Genomic DNA, 9,326 nt, shown 5'->3' with positions numbered 1-9,326 from the left:
CACTCAAAGTGGATTTTCTGGAGCTACAGAACTCGAAATGGCGTGCTTCCAATTGAGTTGGAAAGTAGACATCCAGGGATTTCCAGCAATATATAATAGTCCATACTTTGGCCAAGAATAGATGACGTAAACTGGCGTTCAACGCCAGCTTTCTAGCCAAATCTGGCGTCCAGCGCCAGAAAAGGAGCCAAAACCAGAGTTGAACGCCCAAACTGGCACAAAAACTGGCGTTCAACTCCAAAAAGGACCTCTACACGTGCAACACTCAAGCCCAGCCCAAGCACACACCAAGTGGACCCCGGAAGTTGATTTATGCATCAATTACTTACTCATGTAAACCCTAGTGACTAGTTTATTATAAATAGGACCTTTTACTATTGTATTAGGCATCTTTGGTCTCAGTTTTAATCCATTGTTCATCTTAGGAGACTATTGATCACGTTTTAGGGGGCTGGCCATCTCGGCCATGCCTGAACCTTCACTTATGTATTTTCATACGGTAGAGTTTCTACACTCCATAGATTAAGGTGTGGAGCTCTGCTGTTCCTCAAAGATTAATGCAAAGTACTACTGTTTTCTATTCAACTCATCTTATTTCGCTTCAAAGATATTCATTCGCACCCAAGAACGTGATGAAGGTGATGATTATGTGTGACGCTCATCACCATTCTCCCCTATGAACACGTGCCTGACAAACACTTCCGTTCTACATGAAATAAGCCAGAATGAATATCTCTTAGATCTCCTAACCGGAATCTTCATGGCGTAAGCTAGAATGATGGCGGCATTCAAGAGAATTCGGAAGGTCTAAACCTTGTCTGTGGTATTCCGAGTAGGATTCATATATCCGCCTGACTGAGGTTTACAAGGTGACCATAGCTTGCTTCATACCAACAATCTCTGTAGGATTCGACCCTTACTCACGTAAGGTATTACTTGGACGACCCAGTGCACTTGCTGGTTAGTTGTATCGAAGTTGTGACAGACAATAAAACTAGATCAGAGCACCAGGCCTTTGAAGCCATGGATATGTATCACAATTTCGTGCACCATCTCCCATATTTAGTTCCCTTTCCACCTGAACCCTCGTTGACCGATAGTCGAACCTATTCAAATTCAAGGCAGATCTGTTAATTCCATCTTCATCCACTTCTTCGTGCTTTGTTCACATCCAATTCCCATTTTTGAACCTATTACGGTAAATATGAAGTGTTATATCTGCAGGTCCTAGCCACTTAATCAGCCGACACTTTTCATATGGATATCTAGATATCCCTTCAGACATAAACGGTTCCATGCTAAACACATGCTCGACAAACACGTCAACCCTCTCAAAAAATTCAGGTTTTAATCTCCCCCGTCCACCGTTATCCCTATCTTCATCCATAGACAATGACATGGAATCATATTGAATCACACACCCTAAAATTTGACGAAAAAGACAAAATTATTAAATTTTTTACCAAATCCGGCAGAGTGTACCCTATAATTAGAATTTTCTACAAACCAAACAAGTTTTAAAACAAATCACACAAAATTTCGGCAGAATCTCTCCCTTATTTAGAGATATCTATCAAATAAATATTACAATTTTCACAGTGGAAACAGCTGCAAGCATATATTAGAGCAAACACAAATTCAATACCATATCAAATCCTAACCGTTCTAGTGCACAACCCTTTGTAACTCCACAATTTTCCAGCAAACAAGGGTTTCAAGAAGGCGCCTCTACGCGACCTTCTCCCACTTCTGTCCTAAAAAGGAAAAGTAAGTCCAACATAAAACTTAAACAATTAATTATAGTTAGAGATAAAAAACCTACTTGAAACGTGGATACACAGAATACAGAAGAAGCAAAATCCAATTAATCTCAGAGAAATACCATCGTCCTAATAAAAAAAAAACTTATTAAACTCACAAGGTGAAACTAATTAAGTCAACAAATTACACAAAGTCATCCATGAACAATGTCGAACACTCTTAATCTCACCCTACTTAACCTACATTAATAACTTAATTATAATTTCTATTTATATTAAATTAACATAAGAAATCCTAATCACAAATTTTATTATCCTATTTTAATCAATTATTTGATAGTAAAATTCCTAAACAAAATCGTAATCTCATAAAAAAAACTTGAAAATACTAAAAATCACAAATCAGACCCTTACCATTAACTTCAATACCATAATTTAATCAATAATTTGGTAAAATACCTAACAAAACCCTAAAGTCACAAAAACTATGAAAAATAGTAAAAAACTATACCAAATCCTAATTACAAACTTTATTACATTAATTTAATCAATAATTTCATAAACTATTTAACGAAAAAACATCCTACTCACATAAAAATCTTAATGAAATTTAAAAACTATGCCAAAATTATCTTTCTTGGTGGCTGCACGATGTTGGAGGCATGTTGGTTCTAGTAGTGATGGCGACTCCGACGGCAATGGCCACCAAGAACAGCGGCGGCGTTTCCAACCTTCCCAGCAGTGATCGGCAGCTCCAACGGTGAGAATTTAGAGATTCTTGAATAATATTATAATATTACTTGATCTGTTTTAGTTAAAAATAGGAGATTAGTTTAACCGGGTTCACAGTCTACTGGTGCAGGTTAACACCAGCACTCTCTGATGAATTTAGCAATACTAATGCCTCATCATATACCTTCTATTCATATGTTAATCATGTTACTAGTTTTATTTATACTAGTAGCTCAGATATTAATCTCTAGAAGTGTTGTTAAGTGTATGTTCTAATACATCTAGTTTTAGTAATTATACACCTGAGATATTTTTCAATCACCTCCCAAACTAACCAATCATCATCAAGCACATTTTTCTCTTGCCCCCAAGACAACTCAAGCTGCTCATTTTCACCATGAATGGCCGAAAATAAGAGAGAAAGAAAAGAGAGAAAAGTTCTTGGTTCTTAATCTTCAAAGCTTGATTTCTTCTGAACTAAAACTCAAATCAAAACTCCAATTACACCAAAATAATCCTCTCTTATTCCTCTACATAACCATGTAACTTTTCATGGATGAAAATTAGGTGATATAGCTGTCTCTCTCCCTCTTCAATTCGGTTTTCAAGGAAAACCATGCTAAACATGTGTTTTCTTGATGTTCTTCCTTAGATCTCTTGCTTAGCTTGACTTGTGGGCCAAAGATCTTCAATTTTCAGCAAGTTTAAGGTGAGGAATCCTTCCTAAGCTACTATTGAAGTTTTGGTTAGTTGATGATTTTGAGTTTTAAAGTTGTTCTTGATTGGATTTAGGAGGAAAAAGTGCTTTAAGAATACTTCAAAGAGTAACCGGATTTGGAGAAGCAAATTAAGGTAGAGTTTGGTAAAATTAATCTTGATTAATTGTTTTTGAGTTGTGTGATTATGATATGGTTTGGTTATGCTTGGAATTGATTGTTTATATGAGTGATTCTTGTTGAAATTTTGGTGAAAATTTGATGAAAGTTGATGGAATTCAAGCTATGAACTTGTGTTCTTGGGCAGCTAGAAAAAACGAACCCTAACCCTTAAATTGGGGTTGAATTTGTGTTGAAATCAAGTGGAAAATATGGGGCTTTGGTGGCTGCAAATTTATTTTGAATTATGGTAAAAATCGGTTACTAAAAAGATTGAAAAAATAGGTGAAAACAGAGAAAGAATCTGAAGAATTTATGAAGAACACTTTGAGTGTGGTGAAAAACAATGAAGAACAGGCTTTAGATCTTAAAAAGGACAAGGAAGTAAATATTTTGGTGTTTGAGGGGTTATTTTGTAATTTCTAAAAATTTGGGTGGTTAAAGTAAAAATATTAAAAGTTACGGGTGAAAAAAAGTGAATTTATATAACTTTTAAGGTAAGAAAGGGTAAATTTTGAAAATTTAATAATAAAATAATAAATAATAATAAAATATTAAATAATATTATTTAATTAAAAATAATAAAATAATGCGAAAAAAGTAATTTTTCGTAAAAGTTTTGGAAAGACAATTTTAAGTTCAGAATCTCATAATTACCTTCATAAAACACCTAGGCAGTGGAAATAACATATTAGTGAGGCAAAGACAAAGGAAAGGTAAAAAGTTAAAGAAAAGATAAAAATCAAAGAAAAAGTCGGTAAAATTTTAATGACAGAAGTAAATGGTGATTAGTGAACAAACTAGGAGCAACATAGTTAGTATTTGAGTTGCGCCTAGGGTTAGGTATAATATGAAAAGTTAAAATGTTTCAGTATAGACTTAATGGACCTATACTTGGGACAGGCTAGCTATTCATACCGAAATTTACATAAGCTATAAATACATACGTTAAACAGAGAAACCAGAGTAAAGCAAAGAGACAAAGAGAAAAAAGTAATCAGAGAGAGTAAAGAGACAAAGAGAAAATAGTAATATAACAAAGAGAATAGAGGAAAAGAGTATAAAAAAACTAATAAAGAGTTAAGCCTTGTGGCATGATATTCTATTGTATGTTCATCTACTATTTTTCCGTTAGCCCTAGAGGTCCTGTAGGCCAAAGTTCACTTATAGTAAGTTGTTATTCCTGTAGGTCGAAGTTCACCTACAGAGATTTGCTATTCCTGTAAGCCAAAGTTCACTTACAGGGGTGCCATTTCTGTAAGCCGAAGTTCACTTACAGGGTCGCCATTTCTGTAAGCCGAAGTTCACTTACAGGGGTGCCATTTTTGTAGGCCGAAGTTCACCTACAGAAAGTTGCTGTGTTGTGTTTAGACTATTCCTGTAAGCCGAGGTTCACTTACAGGGGGCGCCATTTCTGTAGGCCAAAGTTCACCTACAGAGATGAAGCCATATCTATGACTAGTTCCTAGGTAATGCGGGTTGCAGGGTGTAAACCGACACGTGAGCTCATGGCCTGCTTAGGTCAGACATACATCATACTTGGTTGTGCATTTTCTCTATTATAATTATTGCATGAATATATGCTTTCTTTGTTTGTATTCTATTCTCTGTGTCTGTATTTTATTTTCTTGTATTCTTCTATTTGTGTTCTGCTTTCTATTTTCTCTATCTTCTCTATTTATCTGTATCTTCGGTTTGCTACTTCTCTGTATTCTGCTACTTATCTGCTAAACAATACAAAATTAATGAACTTAACTAATAACTCCGGCCCTACTAAGAACTCCCCAGTTCTTACCCCTTCTCTCTCCCTTCCCCTTCAGATGGAAGCGTGAGTACCCTTCTGTAGTTTTCTAACGACCGTTCTCAAAGAGGATTCTGCTCTGGGTAGTCTTCTGAGTCTAGAGTGAGACTCATTTTCTGTTTATACGTATATACCGTGAGACCAGCCGACATCTACACCCCATTTATCGACAAACTTTAGCTTAAATCCTCCGCATGATGTTGCTGTTATGTGGCCACTGAATAAAGTACTAGTGAGATGCTCTTTGATGATGTATGATCGTGCAGAAAAGAAGTAGACAAACTTCCGCCTTTGATGACGTTCCACCTAACTTGAGTTTTGAAGTCCTAAAACGTACTTTCTCTCGCTTTAGTAGTTTAGAGGGACTAGGTGAGTTTAGAGTCTAGGCTAGCCTGGGTGCCAGCTTAGGGACTTCTTGAATAGGTTAGGCCTTGGGATGTTGTATGTATAAATATGTATATATATGTATATAATTATTATCTAGCTATACCTAGGGGTGTTCTAACTACAGATCTATACTCTAATAAAGGCTGGATGACTAAATGTTGTTAATTGTTTGAGCTGTATTTAAGTATGGTTGTTCATAACTGTTTTATCTATTATTATTTACAAATTGATTATACATGATTCCGTTTACTAATCCAATTTTTTTTTTTAAAAAAAGTACCTCGCTAAATAACTATGTTTTTAACAATTAATCAGGCTCATATATTAAATAATACATAATAATTAGGAAGACAAGTTGGTAGTGCTCAGTTTCCAGTATGATCTAGACATACTAAAAATTAGGTCGTTACATGCTTCACAGAGAAAAGTAGGATTTAAAAAATGTGAAAGTGCAAAAGTGAGAAGAACTCCCTCAAGGGTGAATCTTTTCCCTTTTATATCTAACCTAATTTGATTTCAAACTAAAATAAAATAATAAATTCTAAACCTAAAAGATTTTGCTTGTGATTAAAAATAACTAAAATAAAATAAAATAAAATAGAGTAATTAAAAGCTAAATCCAACTAAAGATGCTCCTTTGATGAAGTGAGATCCGGTTCATTGGCGCTAAATGCCAGATCCAGCATTTAGCGCCCTTGTGGATAGAAGGCTCCCTTTCGGTTCTGAGTTCCTGGCGCTAAACGCCAATGGGTAGAGGGCTTCCACACGTTTTTGAGCTCCTGGCGCTAAACGCCCAGGTCCGCATTTTGTGCTAGCTTGGCAACTTCCGATTCTTCTCTTTTCTTGCACATAAACTCTGCCAAGCTGATCCAAATTTCACCTGAAATAATTAAAACACCAAAGCAACTCAAAGTAGCATCCAAAGAGGTTTCAAACACTAAAATTTAATTAAAACTCAGTAAACTCTAACTTAAAATAAATAGAAAATGAGGGAAAGATGCTAACACATAAGTAGTCATTTCGAAAAATCCAAATTTTCTTGTATCTGATGCAAAATCTGACGCTAAATTTATCAGTAATAGATGCCGCTAAATTCAACGGTTACTCTGACGGTTCTCAGAATTTTTCTTGTAGTGAAATAACATTATTTGGTTGCCTTTTTATGACAAAAACCCACTTACAGCTGATGACTTTGGCAGCAGGATGTGTGTTTCAAGAGTCCAAGTTTGAGTTTGATGTAGAGCTTTAAACTCATCAAGCATGGCTTGTTTCCAATATAGAGTTTGAATAGCTTGACTCACAGAAGTAGAAATGTTGCTTACTAAATCTAATTATTGAGTTGCCTGAGCAGTAAGGATTCGAGGTTTTATAGCACCAGTCTTTGATATGGTTTACATTAGATGGAAATTAGTTGAAAATTTGGTTTTTGGTGCACTTCCAAATTGAATTTCGAGACTTTTAATATGAATGTTATTCGAGTGCAAAGCTGTTTGAAGCTGATTTGTATTAAGAGGTCATAGGAATAGGTTCTTTTATAACTTAGGGTGATGTATGTGAGGATGCATGAATAGGTGTATGAATAGATGAATCAATGTTATCTGAACTTAGTGAATGAGATGAAGATTGATTTGAAGAATTATCTAAGGGGATGCTAGTTGTAGTGGAGTCAGGATGAATAGGTAAAACCAAGGGCGTTTAAGGGAAATATTGTGTAGGAAGAATAGATTTAGAGGTTGAAAAGAGTGTGAAATATGGGAATTTATTCTTATAAAAAAGAACATGGTATGTGATGATGACTTTTCTATATTTAAGTAAACACTTATATCTTTTGTGGTTTGGAGTATAACCAAGAAAGATAAACAAATTGGATTTAAAATAAAATTTGTTGGAGGAGTATGGTTTGAGGATAGCATACACAACCAAATACTCTCAAGAAGGAATAGTCAGGTTTATGGTAATGCAACAGCTCATAAGGGGTGAGATTGTTAGTGTTTGGTGAGGAAAGTCTGTTAATAACATATGTTGCTGAGAAGAATGCATCATCCCAATGAATCAAGGGGAGAGAGGCACGAGCAAGCATAGCCAATCCCATTTTAGTAATATGCCTATGCTTGCGCTCAGCATGCCCATTTTGTTGATGAGTATAAGGGCAAGAAAACCTGTGAGTGATGCCATAAACAACAAGAAATTCACTGAACTGTCATGATAGATATTCTCTTCCATGATCAGTTTGGATGGATTTGATTTTCAAATCAATAAGGTTTTCAATGCTAGCTTTAAATTGAAGAAAAGCTTGAAAATTTTGTGATTTCATTTGAAGACAAACACATTTATATCGGGTAAAAGCGTCAACAAATAAAACATAGTAGTTGAATCTATAATAGGAGGTCATTGCGGCTGGACCCATAAATCAGAATAAATCATATCCAAAGAAGCATGGAAATTAAAAGAATCAAAAGAGAAAGACAATAAGTGCATCTTGGCTTTGCAACAAAATTCACATAAGCTTGTTTTACTATCTTTGAAAGAAAAATTCAGATTACATTGTCTCATTACATTTATGACAGCATTTGAGGCACAGTGGCCAAGCCTATCATGCCATAGAGTATATGAATCAAATTTAGCAGTAAGAGCTTTTGGGAGATTATTAGAAACATGAGAATTTTTGGATTCACAATTAGATTTAAAATGAAGTACAATAACCCTGTTAAACTGATAAATACCATGTCTAGGAGTTCCTCGAAAAAGAATCTCCTTGCTTCCCTGAGATTTAACTAAGTATTTATCAACAATGAACTTATGAACACTTAGAAGGTTTTGTGTAATGTCAGAAGAATGAAATAATGAGGATAAGATAAATTTGTGATCAGTGTCTAGATTCACAAGATAAGAATATCCATAATTAGAGATATAACTACCTATCCTTACCTAAGAGAATTTATTCATTTTCATTGTATTCAGGTGAAGCTATCAGGTGACTAAGATCAGCTGTGACATCGTGGCTTACACTAGTGTCAGGAAGCCAAGCAGGATCAGAAAAGGTTGATGGAGTTGCAATGTAAGCTCGTGGGGTGTAAAATGATGGTAGTGGTGGAAGAGCTAATAGGAATAATGATTACTGTGAATATGAGGCTGTGAATGCTTGTATGTTTTGGTCGAATATGTGAAAGCACGAAATAGTCATGTGTCCATTTCGTCCACAAGTTTAACATTGTGGGCGAGAATCCATTTGAAAAAATCTTTCACCTCTAAAGAATCGTCCACCCCTTCCTCTTCTTGCATTAAAATTGCCTCTTAAGGGAGGTCAGGGAAATTGAGATCTAACAGCTTGTGCGTAATTGGCTTGTATTGAACTAAAATAGATTTTTCAAAACCTATCAAACATATCTTCATGTGTGAATAACAATGCTTCAGCTTCTAACAATGAAATTGTATATGATTTAGTCATCATAGATGAGATGTACATACCATACTCCTCGGGTAATCCATCAATGATGGCTGCAAGGTAATCTTCAAATGATAATGTATAGCCTATTGCTGCCAAAAAATCCACAACCTTCCTTATTTTGCTGAGATAATCAGATGCAGAGATACCTAATATTTTGATAGACTTGAGTTGGTGTTTTAATTGATGAACCTTGATCTTGGAAGTCTTGAAAAAAGTGTTCTTGAATGTCCATACTTAGAAAAATTTTCATTCGAGCATCCTATTCTTGAAGCTTGTGTCGATAGAAATAAGAAGCCAAATCATTAGGTAATGATATTTGGTCT

Source organism: Arachis ipaensis, chromosome B10 (genome assembly GCF_000816755.2).
Source record: "Arachis ipaensis cultivar K30076 chromosome B10, Araip1.1, whole genome shotgun sequence".
Lineage (NCBI taxonomy): Eukaryota > Viridiplantae > Streptophyta > Magnoliopsida > Fabales > Fabaceae > Arachis > Arachis ipaensis.
Note: the sequence above shows the minus strand (reverse complement) of the source record.